The 20,215-nt window shown below is 44.1% G+C and overlaps 1 protein-coding gene across 7 annotated transcripts in view; it reads left to right on the top strand.

Annotated features, from left to right (window-relative positions):
• PGCKA1 (PDCD10 and GCKIII kinases associated 1) overlaps positions 1-20,215 on the top strand; it is a 72,097-nt gene that overhangs the window by 14,897 nt on the left and 36,985 nt on the right. The gene's annotated exons all lie outside the window — the stretch shown is intronic.

Here is a 20,215-nt window from a genome sequence, read left to right as displayed (position 1 = left end):
AGGAATGTGAGAGAGGCACAACTCACCAGATCTTAGAGTCAGAAAACCCCTAGCTGAGAGGACGGGTGAGCCCTGGCGGAGTTAGAGAGCTGGTATGATATCCGACCTGGAAAGGTTATGTTTCTCATTGTGCTTTTTAGCTATGGCCAGGCTGAGCAGTAATCTCATTTGGCATGAGATACAGTTACCAAATTTTCTACTAAAATACAAAACATATTAAATGGACAACAGGATAGATTGAAATTGGTCTGCTCTGAAAACTCAGGATTGATGTTCCCCACAACTTGCCCAAATTAATGTTTTTATGCCGACACTGTGACACTTGGGGAGATACACTAGTTACACAGTGATCGGCAAACTCATCAGTCAACAGAGCCTAATATCAACAGTACAACGATTGAAATTTCTTTTGAGAGCCAAGTTTTTTAAACTTAAACTTCTTCTAGCGCCACTTCTTCAAAATAGACTCACCCAGGCCGTGGTATTTTGTGGAAGAGCCACACTCAAGGGGCCAAAGAGCCGCGTGTGGCTCGCAAGCCGCAGTTTGCCGACCACTGTACTAGCAGATTGTATGCCTCAACAGTGGGACATTTTGATTGTTAATGGGGATTATTACAGCCTCTATTGGAAATTAAGATTTCCAAGAAAGAATTAGAGTAAGGGACTATAGGTGTAATTGAAGGCTAGACAAGGTGGATTCAGTGGTGTCTCCTAATATCCATAATTAACAAACATTTGACTATCTTCTACCCATTTTTTTCACTTGATAAAGTCAATAAATGTAAGAAAAAATTAATTACCTCACAATCAAAAGAGCAGAAATGTTTTCCTGCCAGAACTTCTCAGTTGGGACCATCAGAGGAATATTTATTTCTGCTGAAAGTATAGAGGGAAACAGAAGTAGAAACAGATTCTGTGTCTTTAAATTTGAAGATATTTTACAATTGCCCTGGAAGTTTCTATTTTCATTTGTTTGCTTTGGGTGGGACATGGAAAAATATTTGCCTACTGTATGTTACTGATCTGCATGCGTGTGCTCATGAATTTCCTTCCCTGGGAAAGGTGGTAGGCAGTTCATTGGTGAGGTCTCTTCTTTCTAAATGTTTGCACAGGCATGAATTTCTGTTCTAAAAATTGGTTAGTTTATTTAGTGCCTGAGATCAGATCTAAAAGATGTCTCTGAGATATTCAAAAGGATGAAACTTGAAGAATTAAACATTGGGTTTTCTAGTTATATATGATTACTAAAGCTACCCTAGTTATATCATCAGTTTTTTTTTCATTATAAATCAGTTTATAACAAAGTACTTATGAAGTCTAATTGTTTGGGAAATCTTAATTTACTTTTTTAAATAGCTTTTTTAAATATTTTAAGGTAATACCTTTAAATTATATTAAGTAGCTTGGTGGCAAGGTGTTTTTTCCCCCTTAGGGGAATTAAAATTCCAGTAGTGCAGAAATTCTTATTCACTCAACAAATATGCATTGAGCATTTCCCATTTGCCTGACCTATAGAGTGAGTATAAGTCACCTCCCTAGAACCCCATGGTGGGAATTTTTTCGCAAATGCAAAACCTTAATTTGCAAATGAAAGTCTTGAATGCTATTCTCTCACACCATGCACTTGGAATATACATTCATTTATCATAATTATTGAGCTAGGCATCGAGCTGTGTGCTGACCGTGATGCAGAAGTGAACAAAAAAGCCCCTGTTCTCATGTGGCTTGTAGTCTCTACTGGAAAAGGAACATTTAATAATCACATAAATAAAAATAGAATTTCACATTGTGGTGCCACAAAGGAAAGGTAAAGGGGTGTGTAACAGCCTTTATGGGAACTGGTTTAGATGGGAAGGAGAGAGAGGTCTGGGAAGGCTTTTCAGAGAAACTGACTGCTCAAAGCAGAAGAATGAGAGAAAGTTAGCCAGGGAGAGAGGCAGAAGAGATTGGGGTGGTTTTGTGTTTTTGTGTGTGTCTGTGTGTGTGTGCGTGTGTGTGGTTTTTTTTTGGGGGGGTTATGGTGTGTGTGTGTGGATGTGTGTGTGTATGTGTGGATGTGTGTGTGTGGATGTGTGTGTGTGTGTGTGGATGTGTGTGTGTGTGTGGATGTGTGTGTGTGTGTGTTTTCGGGGGGGTATGGTGTGTGTGTGTGTGTGTGTGTGTTTTCGGGGGGTATGGTGTGTGTGTGTGTGTGTGTGTTTTCGGGGGGGTATGGTGTGTGTGTGTGTGTGTGTGTGTGTGTGTGTGTGTTTTCGGGGGGGTATGGTGTGTGTGTGTGTGTGTGTGTGTGTGTGTGTTTTCGGGGGGGGTATGGTGTGTGTGTGTGTGTGTGTGTGTGTGTGTTTTCGGGGGGGGTATGGGGTGTGTGTGTGTGTGTGTTTTCGGGGGGGTATGGTGTGTGTGTGTGTGTGTGTGTGTGTGTGTGTGTTTTAAGGGGGTAGGGAGCATGGTTCTGGAGGCCAGGAAACCCCGTTTCTGGCTGAAGGGATGCTAATGCCTGCTCTTGAGCATGTCTTCACCCCTGCCCCATTTTCTTTAACTGAGTTGAATAGAAACCTCTAGGAGTTCTTCTCTGCTCTGTGATTCTTATGAACTGTGACCCCACCGCAAGCTGTGATGGCTCCCTTTGGGCCATTTCTGAAGCGTCCCAGCCCAAATTCTGTGTGTTCCCAGAGACTGTATGCTGAGTTCCTGCCCGGCTGACCCTGGTTAGGCCAGATTCAGGCAGTTGGTTAGGCTGAGTTACCTCAACTTCCTGCTCCGCCTACATCCACATAGTTATCTGCCCCTCTATCAACCCTTTCCTCATTCCCTCCATTCTCAGGGGATAAGGTGTTCCTTTTCCTCTTCAAGGTCAACACAAGGACTCCTTTTAGCCCCTGTCCTGTGGCACATGGCTTCACCAATTAATCCCTCTGTCCTGACTTTGAACTCTTAGCACCCTCTTCTTCCCCCCAAAAGGAGTAAACTCTCCTCAGCACACACACTCAAAAAAATTTATTACATAAAATACAGAACAAATATCTTTCTTTGAGCCTCATTTCTGCTTGCTCGCTCTCTCTCCCTCTCTCTCTCTCTCTCTCTCTCTCTCTCTCTCTCTCTCCCCCTCTCCCGCGCCCCTTTCTCTCTCTTTCCCCTTCTTCCCCTTCACTGTTTCCCTTATTAAAATATTAAGGTAAATTTAAAAGTCTTGAGAATTCTTGAGTCATTGATACCTTTAAATAAAATTGCCCATTTCTCACTTCCTGTTGATTCCTAATATGTAAGTTTTCTACCCACATCACGACATGAAAATGTCATTGATGAAATTTGAATCTTATCTTAAATTTATGACCATTAAATCTAATAGTCATATTTCATCCTCTTACCTTATAAACTTCCCTACTACATTCCAAACTACTGACATTGCTGAATCCTTCCTTTTTGAAATTCTCTTTCCTGGGGCTTCTATTATTTCTCACTCCAGCCCCTATTGGTCTGCCACCTAGCATCAGGTCTGAGGCAGGAGGAGATGGGGAAGCTGAATCTATTCACAGGTCCTCCTGAGTTATGGTTCTGTCACCCGGGAAGGGTGAACAAAGAATTCAGAGCAAGGATTAAAAGGTGGCCGGATTCATTGATTCGGGTCATTTGGCAAGGCAGCCTCTGTGGGTGGTGGAGAATCAGAGAGGACTTGAGAATTAGGTAACTAGTAATTTGAATCTTGGGGACAGAGGTGAGAAGAGGGAACCCTTTGTCAAGTTTGGATTCCATGTTAAAGCAGATTTCTTACAAGATAGTGTTTTAACCCTAGAAGGTTTAGAATTATGTATAAATACAATGCACTGAATAAAATCCAAAGTATTTCTCTCCAAAGAGTTGGAAATGTCTGTATTTAATAATTTAATATGCACAATATTCACAGTTTTTAAGAAAATCTGTTAATTGACATGATTGAGCCTGTGAGTCCACTTTAAAATATGTCATTAGGTGATTGATTTAGACTTTGGATCTTTAAGATGATATACTTTTGAGATAATTTTATACTGGATTAAAACATTTAAGAGAATTGAAGATTCACCTTATTTTGTGAGTTTGATTTATTAGTTTTATAAAATGACAAATACTGGGGGAGGGTTTGTTTATTAGTCAGAAAACTGAAATATTTAAAGAGAAGATCAAATATATTACATTTTGTAAGTGTTTAAAATGTGTTTTACTTTAACCAAGTTGAAAAATCACTCTTAAAGGGATTGACAAAGTTTAGAGAATTTTAAATAGAATATAAGATTTATAGTTAATCCCAACTCAAGAGAAAATGACATTTTTGGATTGTAGTTTAATTTGTTGAGTAAATTAAATATTAATCAAAAACCAAAATAGCTGCATATAATACTTTTGGGGGCCCTGGGGGTACCCAGAAACCCCTGTCACCACCTTTGCTCCCAAACATTGGCTCCTCCTTCACCCTCAATTCATCCCATTCCCTGGACCCCTGAGCAGCCTCTGGTCCCCTGAGCGGCCTCTGGCTCCCTGAACAGCCTCTGGCCCCCTGGCCCCCTGGCCAGCGTCTGGCAGTGTCATACTGTGTGCACGCTCACATGATACCGCATGCATACCTCCAGCCCTGCTCTCCCGAAACAGCTGCAGATCCTTGGAAAACAGCTGCCTGCAGAGCAGATGCCCTTGCATCTCCCCTGCAGCCTCTCCACATAACCCATGTGGAACCAGATTCATCACTGCCCCACCCCACCCCTGCCCCAGATTTCTTCTCCCCCCTGTAACTGACATCATCTAGATTTCCTTGCCCTCAGGGGCCAGGACTGTGGCTTGGGCATCTTTTGACTCCTCAATGCCTACTACCTGACAACAGAAGGCACTGAAAATCTCAATCAGTGAGTACAAAGGCCAATAAAATACGAGATGGCAGGAATACATGTTTTTGGATGAGCTGAAGGGAAAGGCCCATATCATGTTGGTATTGGATAAAACCTCTGTCAGGAGAGCAGGAATAGCTGACATTTACTGAGCACCTACTATGCGCCCGGCATTCAAAGTGATTTATTTATTTATTTTTTTATATATTTTATTGATTTTTTACAGAGAGGAAGGGAGAGGAATAGAGAGTTAGAAACATTGATGGGAGAGAAACATCGATCAGCTGCCTCCTGCACACCTCCTACTGGGGATGTGCCCGCAACCAAGGTACATGCCCTTGACCGGAATCGAACCTGGGACCCTTCAGTCCCCAGGCCGACACTCTATCCACTGAGCCAAACTGGTTAGGGCTCAAAGTGACTTATATACATTGCTAAAGGAGTGGGGTCAGAAAGGCTCAGCCAGCTCTTCAAGGTGACAGAGCTAGTGCCAGAGCCGGGACTCAGTCAAGGTTGTGTGGCTCCAGAGCCTGCCCTCTTAGCCAGCAGACTGCATTGTCAGTGATCCCCACCGCAGCTCAGAGTAGCTGCCTTCACATTGGGCTCGGTTTCCTCCGACTGATGTCTACACAGTGGCATTCCCAATGTGACGATGAAAACAGTGATACTTAGGAACTCAGAAATAAGCTGATGAACAGCCCTGGCCAGTGTGTTCAGTGGTTAGAGTGTCGGCCCACTCACCAAAGGGTCTCCGTTGGAGTCCCCGGTCAAGGGCACGTAGTTGGGCGGCAGGTTCCGTCGCGCCTGGTAAGGACGTGTGTGAGAGGCAGTCAGTGGATGTGTGTCTCTCATTTATGTTTCTCTCTCCCTCTCTCTCTTCTCCTCCTCCTCCCAACCTCCCCTCCACTCTAAATAAATAAATAAATAAATAAATAAATAAATAAATAAATAAATAAATATAAAAATAAAAATCAATGGAAAAAATATCCACAGGTGAGGATGAAAAACAATATTAATTGATAAACATTTGGTAGACTTTTTTTCCATTTTCTTATAAAAGAACTCCACCTTTTAGATCAGAATACCAAGGCTTAATGATTTCAAAGGTCAGTGCTGTCACTTACTGAAGATGCATCAGCACAGTTCCCCCTGCTTGACCCACGACTTGTTGAGGAAAGTCCTCTCAACCTTCCCATGCACTGCCAGGCCCAGAGGGGTGCGTCCCAGTCAAACTGGGCACAGAACGGCGGCCTTCGAGGAAGTGCAATCACAGAAGCGCCTCTTAATAAAATTGAGAAATCCTCCCCCTTACATTTCCTCTTCCCCGCTCCCTGATACAGTTCACAGAAACAATGCGCCTTTTTTCCACTGAGCACTTCAACCCTAGTACAGAATTATAAGAGTGGTAAAACTGGAAATGCTATCTTATCCATGTCCACCCCACCCCTAGCCCCGCCCCATCCTCAGCCCCGCCCCACCCCACCTGCAGCCCCACCTCACCTGCAGCCCCACCCCTCACCACGTGGAGGATAAAACTTTTAAACAAGTACAGACTGAGATGAGATCCTTTCCTCAAACTGTTTTACAATGCACAGTCTATATTGGAGTCTATATTTCTCATTTCCAAATTAACTCTGTCCCGCCACCAAAAGAGAATGCTGCTTTTCTTTAAGATTTTTAAAGTTGGGGGAACTTGTATGTAGTTTATCTTCAGGAATTGATAGATAAAAATATAACAACAACAAAGTAAAAATATAAAAATACCTTTGGGTGGCGAGCACCCAATGCAATAGATAAATGATGTATTACAGAATTGTACACTTGAAACTTATATAATGTCACTAACCAATGTCATGCCAAGAAATTATAAAGATACCCTAATAATGGAAGTATCCTAAAAATATATCTAGCCCACCTTTAGCAATGCTTATTAATTGCTTAGAAGATCAGTTTCCTTGATGGAGTCACATATACAAGGCTGAAAATTGGGAAGAGATAAAGATACAATAGTTATATACACAGCGCCACCGAATTTCTAGAAAGGAGCTTTTTACTAACAGTGTTTAATTTCCAGAATTGCTTGTGGTTGTGGCCAGAAACTCAAAATAATTTTTATTGCAAAGTAATGTTTCCTCAACTACAAGGAGTACAAGAAAGGCACCATTTTATATAAAGTGGAAAATAATCACAGGACCGAAATGACCTATCTGGCCGCACTCAGAGAATGCAGTAACTCAGGAGAAACTGGCCTCATTCTCTCAGGTGCACGGACCGACCAAAAGGCAAAGGTAAACAGCACATGTTTCAATGCTACTTATCACCACACCCTTAGGACAATGAATGCTCTCACTTTCCAGGTGGGGCGATAAAGACAATAATTTACCCAAAGTGGTGTGGGACTGCTTAGTCGCCTGTGTGTGCCTTTAAATTGCTCTGTGGCCGCAGAAATCACTTCTCTGTTCTGTAATCTCTCAACAGGCACCGTGTTATCTGTTGATATAATCCAAAGGCACGTCCCTTCAGCATCTTACTCATCATTACTAGATGCTTTCATTTCAGAAAGTGCAGTTACTTCATTACCTAAGTTGATCCTGGTGAGTTTATGTGTGCACACAGCAGCCACTGATCAGGTTAACGCTGTGGCTTCGAATCTCAGCTCCAGAGCCTCCTAACCTCTGTGAACCTGCATTGCTTTGAAAAATTGGGATAATAATTGTGCTGACACATAGGTGAGATGATTGTTGCTGCCCGAGAAGCTAGGTATCAAATCAGCACATGCATGTGAAGAAATTGTGTATGTTTGCCTGTAGGACTTCAGAAAGCAGAGAATTCTTAAAGACTTACCACTTCATGATAGCCACCCGTGAGAAGGGCTGTAATTAAAAAGATGGGTAATAACAAGTGGTGGCAAGGATGTAGACAAGTTGAAACCTTGTACACTGCTGCTAGGAATGTAAAATGGTGCATCCACTTTGGAAAATAGTCTGGAATTTTCTTAAAAGGTTAAACATAGAATTTTCTGTGCTACTCAGCAATTCCACTCAAAGAAAAGTTCTACTCCAAGGAAAGTGAAAACATGTTCACACAAAAACTTGTACACGAATATTCATAGCAGCATCTGAAAACAGTTCAAATGTCTGTTGACTGGTGAATGTGATACAGACTGTTATATGGCCAGAGAGAGGAATGATACGTGGTACAACATGGATGAACCTTGAAAATATCATTGCTAAGTGGAAGAAGCCAGGTAGAAAGGGCCACATATCGTAGGATTCCATTTATATGAAAGGTCCAGAATAGACAAATGCAAAGACAGAAAGTAGGTTGGTGATTGTTTAGAGCTGAGGATGATGGGGAATCTGGAATTTGTGGCTGAAGAGTACAGGATTTCTTGTGGGGATGATGCATGTGTTCTGAAATGGATTGTGGTGATGGTTGCACAACTCTGTGAATATATTAAACATCATTGACTTGTACACTTTTAATGGGTGAATGGTGAGATATGTGATATCTATATATATAAAACCCTAATATGCAAATAGACCGAAAGGGAGAACAACTGAACAACCGGTTGCTATGACGTGTGCTGACCACGAGGGGGGGCACGCGGAACATGGCAGGCATCAGCCAAGGTGAGATGGTGGAGCAGGTGAGCAGGGGCGCCAGACCAAGGTGAGGCACCAGTCATCAGGGCGAGCCTCTGGTGGTTACTAAAGATTCTTTGTTCCCGCATGCCACAGTCCCACCCGGCACTCGCACCTGCTGCTGGTGGTGCTAGAGCCGCCACTCGCACCTGCTGCCGGCACCGGCCCCGATCGCTCGGCACCATCAGCAGGTGCAAGTGGCCGCTGCCAGCCCCTATCGCCCCTCAGGGCTTCTCCACCTCCCGCTGCTCCTGAGAGGTGATCGGGGCTGGCAGCCGCCTCTTGCTCCAACTGCCAGCGATGGCCCCGCTCGCACCCGCTGCTGGTGGCGGCCCCAATCGCTCCATGCTGTCAGCACGCAGGAGCGGCGGTGGCAGGAGTGGGACTGCTGGCAGACGAGACCGGGCCGCAGCAGGAGGGGCTGGGCAGGGGTGCAGAGGATGGGCCGAGATCTGCCCCTGGGCCCACTGCAGCCTCACGGCCCACAGTTCCTTTTCATGGTGCACGAATTCATGCACTGGGCCCAGTATCTCAATAAAACTATTAAAAAAATAAAGTGACAGGTTTCTAAGAAACTTCCATAACCTTCCAAGCGTAAAATTTTTTAGACAAGAGGTCCGTAAACAGTAGACGTCTGTTTATTACCCGTCACAGCTGTGCCCGCAAATACCCGGGCTGTGACTTGCCCGTAGCCTTTGAGGCTCTTCCCGCCGACAGCTGCTGTTTCCCCTGCACAAAAACAAGAAGCTTCAACTCCAGTCTTTAATAGTTTCGTTGCTTTTTTTTCCTGATTGCCAAATTAATATACACACATTGAGGAAAAACTCAGAACCGTACGAGTTCGAAGCATAAATCAAAGAACACGAGGAATCCTGTGACTCTGAGAGCATTGTCCCTTCCTGACTCCTTTCCAGGTGGGAAAATCTGAGCTACAACTTGTTGGTTTTTTAAGAACTTAAAGTGAAAGAGTTTATTAGCGAAGCAGCGAGGTAGAGAGTCTAGAGCTTAGGTTTTAGAGAACCAAGTCCACACCAAGGACATATGCGAGCTGCATTTTAGCAGAGCTGCCTCTAAAATGATCACCGGGACCTCATCCTCATAAAGGCGGATTTCCAGTCTAGGGTAGGTTAGATAGTGCCCAAAGGCAGGCACAGTTTGTATTAGTTTAGAAACACACCACCACCACCACCCCCCCCCCCCCCCGCCACATTGCCTGGCCAGCATGGCTCAGTGGTTGAACATCGACCTATAAACCAGGAGGTCACGGTGCGATTCCCCTTCGTCCTGCACATGCCCAGATTGTGTGCTAGATCCCCAGTGGGAGTCATGCAGGAGGCAGCCGATCAATGATTCTCTCTCCCTCCCCCTTCCTCTCTGAAATCAATAAAAATATATTTAAAAAATATATATATCCACTAGCTTCTTGCTGCCATCAGCGATCTTCCTCACCCCACCATTTACACGATATTTATCTTCCTATAATTTTAACATTTGTATCAGGGTGTGATCGGATTCATTATTCACCTGGCTCCAATTTCTCTAAGCTTGGATGCAGAGCCCTGGAAATAAAGGGCCTAGGAGCTGGTCCCTGGGAATCACACTCTCCCAGGGCAGGTCTCAGTGTGGGGCTGACTTAATACGTCAGTTGAATATAGTAGCCTATTCTTTGTTAGGGGGAAAAATGGATTAATTGTTTGGCTTTAGTCCACCAAAGTAAGGCTGGCTCTTAAAGGAACAAATACATTCTCTAGCTTCGGATTGTCCTTCCCAGTAAAGATCTAACATCATTATAAATATTGCACTTTTCTTTGTTTATAATAGAAATGCTTAATTATAATTCATTTTATAAAATTGTTTTCCTGAATTGGTCTCTTCGTACAAGGAAATGAGTTGATAACAAGATGTGCTACTTTCTACAGGGAATCCATTTCTGTGAAGAAACATAACTAGAAGCAGTCTCATCCTCTCAGCTTTCTGTCCCCCCTCAGTCAATCCTTATCTGTTTTTTTAAAATATATTTTTATTGACTTCAGGGAGGGAGGTAGAGGGATAGAGAGATAGAAGCATCGATGAAAGAGAAACATCATCAATTGACTGCCTCCTGTACAACCCCCACTGGGCCTCGAGCCTGCAACCCTGGCATGTGCCCCGACAGGGACCTCCTGGTTCAGGCGCAATGCTCAGCCACTGAGCCACACCGGCCATGCTATCTAGTCTTTTTTTATTGCTGGTTATTCTTTCATGTGAAAGTGTTATTTTCCCAAATGGCTACAAATATTTAAGTATGTCCCATAAACATCGTTTTATCTCCCACAGCACCTTATGTAAAATCGAACCCTAGATAGTTTGTGATTAATTATTTGCCAGGAAGCATGGTTAGTCCTCCTGAAGTACCAGCATCTGTGATCTGATTAGGTGGCCTTGTATCTTTCTGAAGGCACGATCAGAATCACTGTCCGCAGCCTGCTGGGGCCACCATAACAAAGCACCGGGCTGTGTGGTTTAGGCAGCAGCAATGTCTTTTCCCACGGCTCCAGAGGCTAGAAGTCCGAGACCCTGGTGTCAGCAGGATTGGTTTCTCCTGCAGCCTCTCTCCGTGGCCTACGCATGGCCGCCCTCTTGCTGACCCTTCCCATGGTCACCCCTCCGTCTGAGTGTCACCTGTGTGTCCTGGTCACCTCTCTAACAGGGACACCAGTCCCACTGGATCAGCCCCTCCACCCCCAAGGGCCTCATTTTACCTAATCACCTCTAAAGGTTCTCTCTCCAAATCCAGTCCCCTTCTGAGGCACTGAGGGTTACAGCTTCAATAGGTGAATTTCAGAGGGACACCGGTCAGCCCAGAACAACCTCAGAAGCATCAACTCTCTCCTACAGCAGGTGCCACCATTGAGCATCCATACCCTCTACCATACCCAAGGCCCAGTGGTCCTTTGTCCTGAAGAATCATCCTGAGACGTCTCCACCGTCAGCCCACTCCATGGCAAAGTCCGAGTGCACACTGGAAAGATTTGTGTCGCTTACTCAGATTTTCTGTTAGTAACCCCATAACATACCAGCAAAGGATAAGAAAAGTGCAGCAATCAGTATTCCTCTAATCCAGTGGTCGGCAAACTCATTAGTCAACAGAGCCAAATACCAACAGTACAACGATTGAAATTTCTTTTGAGAGCCAAAATTTTTAAACTTAAACTTCTAACACCACTTCTTCAAAACAGACTCGCCCAGGCCGTGGTATTTTGTGGAAGAGCCACACTCAAGAAGCCAAAGAGCCGCATGTGGCTCGCGAGCCGCAGTTTGCCGACCACGGCTCTAATCAACCCCTACCCAGATATCAAAGATAGAGACACCGGTAGAGGAGAGACCATGTATCTGGGTCTTCCTCCTAACCAGGTGAGAACAGCTTTTCACCTGGAAGCCGCAGAGCACCTGAGCCCAGGTGCTCACTGGTCTGCTCCACTCTGCCTGCCAGCATCCGTGGTCCAGCCTCCATGTAGCCAGGACCTTCTATGGGGAGGGGAGTGGTGGGCAAGCAGTGGGTGAGAAAGCTGGGAACTAACGTTTAAATCCTCATTTCAGTCTCTGCTCAGAACGTGAGGCATGCAGCTTTTCTGTTCCTTATCCTGGGAAAACGGCTAAGATTATCTTCTGTGTTCTCCTGCAAAAGCACCTTCAGTCTTCTAGTGTTTCTAGTTTCAGCCAAGCTTTTAAATGTCACCACATCATCTTTATTGGAATTTTAAGTCTCAAGTGAATCACAAACCCATAAAAACTGCCTGCTGATTTGCTGATGACATGCAATGTATGTGAAGGAGAGAGCCAGGATTTCGGGGTTTTTTAATCCTATTAAGTCTCAAAGTCAGGCTGCTGCTCTTTGGAACCTGGATACCATTGATTGAGTGACTCCCCAATGTATGCAGAGACCATGTGTCTGGGTTTTTCTTCATAGCAGGTGAGACCAGCCTTTCTCCCCTAAGCAGCAGAGCACCTGAGCCCAGGCGAACACTGGTCCGCCACTTCCCAAGAAGAGACTCTTTGACCTGGCTTTACCAAAAAAGCACTCTTCTCTCCCGGAATACCAGCAGGGGGAGGAAATAGAAGGAACTGAACAGACCTCCCTGAACTTGTTCTATCACCAGAAAGGGCCCGGGCCTGGAGTGGGTCTGCCTCGGGCTAGCCGGTAGCGTTTGAGTTCTTGACTTTGTGCAGGAAAGATTTCACCATACCAATCCAGGTGATTTTGACAGTATGTTTATTAAAATTGGAAAGAAAAGGGAGGGCTTAGGATTGAAGCAGCAGCAGGCAGTGAGCCAGGGTGGAGCTGCTGTTGGCTCACTGAAAAGTCAGAGAAATGGGGTCCTGGGCGCAGGTTCCAGGGGTCAGCCTGGGACAAGCTGCCACTGCCCATCGCTCCTCTTGGTTGCAAGTCTCATGGGGACCCTTGGAGTTCAGGAGAGAAGAGTAAAGATGCACTCACTCCTGAGAGGGAAGAAGGCCATGGGTGTGCTCCAGAGAGAGCCCGGGCTGGGTCTTTGTCTTCAGGGTTCTTATCTGATTTCTAAAAGCAGGGATTTCAGGGGAGGTCTTAGGGAAGGATCCCAATAGACTACGCATCAGCTTTATGCTGACTTGGCAAAATGAGATTTATTCCCCTGACTTCATCTATCCTTGGGTGTGGTTGGCACAAATGGCACTAACTTCCTGTTTTCTATCTCCCTGAGTAGGGTGGCATAAGCTATTACTCTGTGCTTGGGGAGAAGTGTAAACCAATTACTCTTAAGTGTCCTTGGTGAGGAGCGATGGGATTTTGCAATTTATTAGATGGCTATAAACCGCTTGGCCGTTTAACTGTCTGTCTCAGTTTCCCTACACAGCTTGTCCTGGCTTACTAGCCTGTCTCAGTTCAACATGGGGTAACTAGAACCTAATCATGCTGATATATTTCCCCTGGACACAGCCAGGACTATCAGGCGCTGTTTCATGAATTAGGTTCGGATTATGGCCTGTATTCATACCATTCATTCTGCAGAATAAAGTGCATCTGAGACTCATCATCTTCGTTCGGGGCTGGCCTGCCTTTTCTTTTTCCCAGGAGATATTGACCTAGCTCAGTGGTCAGCAAACTGCGGCGCACGAGCCACATGCGGCTCTTTGGCCCCTTGAGTGTGGCTCTTCCACAAAATACCACGGCCTGGGCAAGTCTATTTTGAAGAAGTGGTGTCAGAAGAAGTTTAAGTTTAAAAAATTTGGCTCTCAAAAGGAATTTCAATCATTGTACCGTTGATATTTGGCTCTGTTGACTAATGAGTTTGCCGACCACGGACCTAGCTCATGTGTCCTTCCTAGCGCAGCCACAGCTGCCCCAGTGCTCCCGAGATCTCGTTCCTCCAAATCCGGCTTCTGCCACGCCAGCGCCTTGGCATTTCGTCCGTCAAAGGTGCAGTTCCGAGCCTCTGACTCCTGGTTTCAGGTGAAGATAATTTACCTGCTCTCTCGTCCCATGTGTGGCCCTGCAGGTATCAGGAGCCGAGGCCCAGGCAGCCCGGTAATTACATTGTTTATTTACTAGTTTCACACAAAACCAGACCAATCCCAGGCACGCCACCAAGCAGCCTTTAGGGGAATGGATTCCCAAAAGCTTCACTGAAACCACTTATTTGTTGACACTCGAGGACATTCAGTCATTCTTCTAAGCAAGAAACACTTAGACCAAACAAGGAAAAGGCCAGCCTTTCAAAGCCTGACCTTTGTGAAAGGTTTATTGAGAAAGGAAAGCCACAAACGAGCAGGAGGTGCCAAATCCGGGCAGCCTCCGTCACACCCCTTTGCCAGGTGACGCTATCATATGGCATTGGACGTGAGCTCAAGGAAAAAGAGAACAGGAACCAGGTTTCTCCCTCTATAGAAACTGGATTAAAGTTACTCTTTTTTATGGCTTAGAGTATGTATCTTCTTTCTAAATACATTTTCCTTTCCCCGGGTCAGCTGACAACCCCTATACATACAGCACACACATGCTGCCCCATACCTTCCTAACCTATCTAAATAATGCATTCTGCTAAAAATACCCAGCATCACAGACATTATCTTCCTCTTGGACATCTGTTTGTTCCCGCTCCTGGCTGGAAGTTCTGAAGATGGGACTCAGCCGAGAGCATTTTGTTAAACAATAAAGGCAGCCGTTATTTTCTCTCTGTGGAGATAACGCGTAAAGAAATTAGTGCGGTGCCTGGGACTGCCCCAGTGATCCAAAAGTGGTGGCAACGATAGTAATGATTGACAGTCGTTATTACTGGAATGGAGATTATATGTGTGACATTTTAAGATCCGTTTATCAAAATAGGGCAAGGACCATATGAAATGCTTTTCTTGAAGTAGCTTTCTTTGTCCAAAGATTAATGAAGTCTTTCAAAAAGGCAAAAAGGACCTTTCTACATACTCTCACTTTGTTTTATTTTTTATTTTTATTGATTTCAGAGAGGAAGGGAGAGGGAGAGAGAGAGAAATAGTGATGGGAGAATCATCGATCAGCTGCCTCCTGCACGCCTCACACTGGAGATCAAGCCCGCAACCCGGGCCTGTGCCCTAACCGGGAATTGAACCGAGGCACGCCAGCTGGGCGCACTCTGCCTCTTGACATCCGAAAGCACCTGGCACTGGGACTCTGGGAAAGAAAAACCCAGCGTGAGCCCCTGGGGCTTGCCAGTAGAGAAAGCAGAAGTAGCCAAAGTCCAGCCTCTGTCTCGCTTCCTGCCACCTTTCTCCTCTAAGTCTGTATGGGATATATTTTTGCCTTCTAGTCTCTGCAGAACAGAAAGACTCCTAATGAAGACACCGAGCACAAGTCCACCTTATTCATTACCCATCTCCTGTCGGAGGCTCATTAATCCCTGGCTGTTCCCTCCTGTCTGCTAACAGACCTTACTTCTCACATGATCATCTCGTCTCTTTCCTCGGTCTTCAGCTGTCTCCTGCTGTCTCCTGTTAACATGTCTCAACAACTTGGAAACTCCCCAAATTAAGCAGACCTCCCTTTAATCCTACCTTCTTCTTTCTCATTATCTCTCACCGTTCACACACAGTTTTCTTCTAAGGCTTCTGGATGCTTAGCGTTTCCACTTCCTCACCACTGCTCGGGTAACTGATAGCTGTCTAGCTTCCAGATTCACCAAGTCACCAAAACAGCAAAGCACCGCCTTGGTGCTAAATCTAAGAGGCATTTACAGTCCTCTTTGTAGAACTTCCACAGTCATTAGCACAGATTGGCCATTCCATGCTCCCTGAAACTACCTTTTACCTTTACCACACTCACTTCTCTTTATTTGATGCGTTGTTTTTTTTTCAAATAAAAGTCTCATGTATTTATTACTGAACTAGCGTACTAGTAGAGAAGCATGGAAACACAGAGAAAAATTATTTTCCCAATAAGATTTGCTTAACTGCCCAGATGGTGGTGATGTTTTCAGCTTGATATGGAGAGATGCTAGTGACCTTGATAAAGAATAAATATGGTGCCATCTCAGGTGCGATTCCTTATAGACCCAGCTTGGTTCTTCTCCAGTTGGGGTTTATTACTTGCTTCATCCAAATCCATGGGGGAATGGGACAATTCTGCTCTTGTTTCTTGGCCAGAAGCCACTTGGTCCTGCAGGGCTTATGAAAAGACATGGCAAAGAATGGAGTTAACCCTCCATATGTACTTTTTTTTTTTTTTTTTTTTTTTTTTCTCCTCTGGCTGCAAATTTATGAGTCTCCTTTGTAGATTTTTTTTTTCACACTAAGCAGTGTTCTTTAGAATTCTGTTCTTTCTTTTACACTACAAAAACAGACTTATTGTATCTATTTTTTAATCCAGTCTTATAACCCTATTATTAGCTATATTGTTGATGACTCTGAAATCTTTATGATGAGCCCAAAGCGCTCTCCTGTTTCTAGCCAATTTATACAACTGCCAACTGAACACCTCCCTGTGGATGTTCTCAAGCACCTTAGACACAGAATACACCAACGTGAAATCTCTGTCCAGCCCAAGCCTGCACCTCCTAATCCCTGTCCGCCAGGGATAGTGTAGTCACCCATCCCTATTTGCCCAGGATGCTTCCAGTGGGCACCTGTGATCCTTGCATGAAAACTTCACCTAGGTACCACTTTTGTAAATATGCTTTTCAAAGAAGAGAATATTTTCTCTCACAAGGAAAATTTTTAGAACACAACCTATACTTTGCAACATGCTAGAGAAAATTGAAAATGCAAAAATCTGAAAATAAAGAAAGCAACCAGGAGGCATTGAGAAAATGGTAAAATAAGATGATAGAAAAGAGAGCACACAGCATAAATGTAAATGGTTTTAAGTTCTCTATTAGGCCTGGGGCAGGGGATGAGGGTGGACTAGATGGGGCCAATGGGGAAAACAAGACATATGTAATACTTTCAACAATAAAGATTAAAAATATAAAATAATAATAAAATTCTCTATTGAAAGATGGAAATAAAATCAATTGCTGTCCACCCAGAATAATGTGACACAGAAAATAAACAATCAAAAGAGGGAAAAATGAGGCAAACAAATGCAATGGGAGAGAAATCAGGGACTGATATTAATATCAGAAAATAATACATTCAAAGATAAAGAAAAATAATAAATATGATCTTTTAATTTTTCATCAAGGGTATAGTTTCCAAGAATAAAGTAAAATTATGATTATAAGCAAAATAACAAATGGTAACAGATAAAGAAGAAATTGGAAAAGGACAAATGTGGAGGGAGAATTTAATAGAACTCTCCTGGTATTCCAAGGTTTTCCCTGAATCCATAGAATAGACATATTTCTTTTAAAAAACTCATGCTTATTATTTCCAAAATGTGCTATAGAAAGCGATTTTCAGCCTTTTCATCTCAAAAACTAATTACTAACATTCTGTGGCACATCAGAAAATATACAGTGTCCCCCAAAAATGTGAACATACTTTTTTCTGATAGCTCAACTAATGTTTCTTGCTTTTAAGATTTAACACTTTGGAATTAATAGTTATTCAAAGTGTGTATACAGTTTTTGGGAACACCCTATATTTTTTGCTGATGTGACCAAAAAAAATTATATATCTCCTATTTAATAAAAGAGTTATATGCAAATTGTCACTCCAACACACAAGATGGCTGCCCCCATGTGGACACAAGATGGCCACCACAAGATGGCCAGCAGGGGAGAGCAGTTGGGAGGGACCAGGCCTGCAAGGGAGGGCAGTTGGGGGCATCAAGCCTGCAGGGAAGGGCAGTTAGGGGTGACCAGGCTGGCAGAGGAGGGAAGTTGGGGGCAACCGGGCCTGTAGGGAAGGGCATTTGGGGGGAGGACCCAGGCCTGCAGGGGAGGGCAGTTAGGGGTGACCAGGCTGGCAGAGGAGGGAAGTTGGGGGCAACCGGGCCTGTAGGGAAGGGCATTTGGGGGGAGGACCCAGGCCTGCAGGGGAGGGCAGTTGGAGGGGACCAGGCCTGCAGGGGAGGGCAGGTGGGGGCGGGAACCAGACCAGCAGGGGAGAGCAGTTAGGGGTGATAAGGCTGGCAGGGGAGGGCAGTTAGGGGTAACTGGGTCAGCAAGGGAGGGCAGTTAGGGGGGACCAAGCCGGTAGGGGAGGGCAATTAGGGGTGACCAGGCCAGCAGGGGAGGGCAGTTAGGGGCAAACAGGCTGGCAGGGGAGCAGTTAGGTATCAATCAGGCTGGCAGGAGAGTGGTTAGGGCAGCCGTGGGCAAACTACGGCCCGCGGGCCAGATCCGGCCCATTCGGCTGTTCTATCCGGCCCGTGGAGCCAAAAGAGCGGAGGGTTCTCTTGCTCTCCCCTCCGCTCCTTTACTTTGAATTTATATTAGTTCATACAAACACTCCATCCATGCTTTGTTCCGGCCCTCTGGTCCAGTTTAAGAACGCATTGTGGCCCTCGAGTCAAAACGTTTGCCCACCCCTAGGTTAGGGGGTGATCAGGTAGGCAGGCAAGCAGTTGGGAGCCAGCAGCCCTGGATTGTGAGAGGGATGTCCTACTGCCAGTAGGATCGGGCCTAAACGGGCAGTCAGACATCCCTCGAGGGGTCCCAGATTGGAGAGGGTGCAGGATGGGCTGAGGGACACACACCCCCGTGCATGAATTTCGTGCACTGGGCCTTTAGTATACATGTAATTTTGATTCCTTCACACCAGATGGCTATTGTGTTAGCTCTTGTCATTTTTTTTAAATTTGTCAATCTAAGGGAAAAGAGGACAGTGCCCTTGACTAAATAGTCAAGTATTGCATGTTTTAAAAATTCTCGCAGCACATCGGGTGAAAATTGCTGCATTAGAATAATATTCCCATTCAGTATGATATGACATGCTATCATTGAAGTCTAGAATGAAATCTATAGACTGCAAGTAAATTTATTTCATGGTTTAGGACAAAATCAGATCTAATTTGGACCAAAAAAAACACATAAAGCTCATCCTAACTACCTTCCCCAAGATGACCTTTGTTTTCATTTGGGTATATTCCCTTTGTTTATGTATGTGGTGATTTGTTTATGTTAAAATTGAGATGACATTTTATATACATACTAGAGGCCTGGTGCATGAAATTCGCGGGGGTGGGGGCGCGGGGAGGAGAATCCCTCAGCCTGGCCTGCACCCTTTTGCAGTCCAGGAGCCCTCGGGGGATCCTTAGGGCTGCCGTGAGCCTGGCTTCTGGCTGAGTAGTGCTCCCCCTGTGGGAGCGCACTGACCACCAGGAGGCAGCTCCTGCATTGAGCGTCTGACCCCTGGTGGTCAGTGCACGTCATAGTGACCCGTCGTTCTGCTGTTTGGTCAATTTGCATATTAGCCTTTTATTAAATAGGTTCCTGCTTTTTTTCACTTGGTCTTACACCCCGCTTTTTACCCCCCTTAAGTGTTATTTTCCCTTTTTCCAATTTATGGATAGATCATAATTTATTAAAAGATATTTCTGTTTTTGAGCACTAAAGTTTACAGTGATCTACAGTATTAAAAATAAAAACAACTAAGTTGAACAAAAAAATTCTTTGTTTATACCCCTCTGATTCTCTCATAACATTCTTCGGTAAGACTTCAAGAATTGGAATTTTTGGAGCAAAAGTTATTGATATTTTAAAGGCTTTTTAATACTGGTTGTTATAAAAACAAGGTCAATTTATTAAGCAAAAGTGTTATCCAATTGTTTGCATTTGTTTCTATATCCAAATAATTTTTCATGTTCATTTGTTGTATTTATTCTTTTGTTATTTGGTTGATCATGTCATTTGTTAGTTTTTATCAGTGTCTTTAATAAATATCATAATGAATTGTGAGCCCTGTTAGAGTTAAGGAGAGTGATCCTTTATCATCTGTGTCACAAATATTGTTCCATTTAATCTTTCTATTTTTGTTGTTGGTGTTTTCTAAAGTAAAAAAAAAAGAAATGTTTACTTTTTATGTATTCTATTAATCTTTTACTTTGTGTTTCTTCAAGACTGAAAGTTTCTTTCAGACTAAATTAGGTAAATATTCACTTGTATTTCCCTCTAGTTTTTTTTTGTTGTTGTTGTTCTCATTTAATCTAATTCAGGATCTAACTTTTTCCTAATAACCTGTTGTCTTAGCACCATTTATAAAATAATTATAAAAGTTCACATATTCTACATGTAGAAAAGCCTAAAAATTACACAAGAAAAATTAGAACTAATAAATGAATTCAGT

This window comes from Plecotus auritus (genome assembly GCF_963455305.1).
Source record: "Plecotus auritus genome assembly, chromosome: 1".
Classification (NCBI taxonomy): domain Eukaryota; kingdom Metazoa; phylum Chordata; class Mammalia; order Chiroptera; family Vespertilionidae; genus Plecotus; species Plecotus auritus.
Note: the sequence above shows the minus strand (reverse complement) of the source record. Positions and strands in the feature narration are given on the sequence as shown.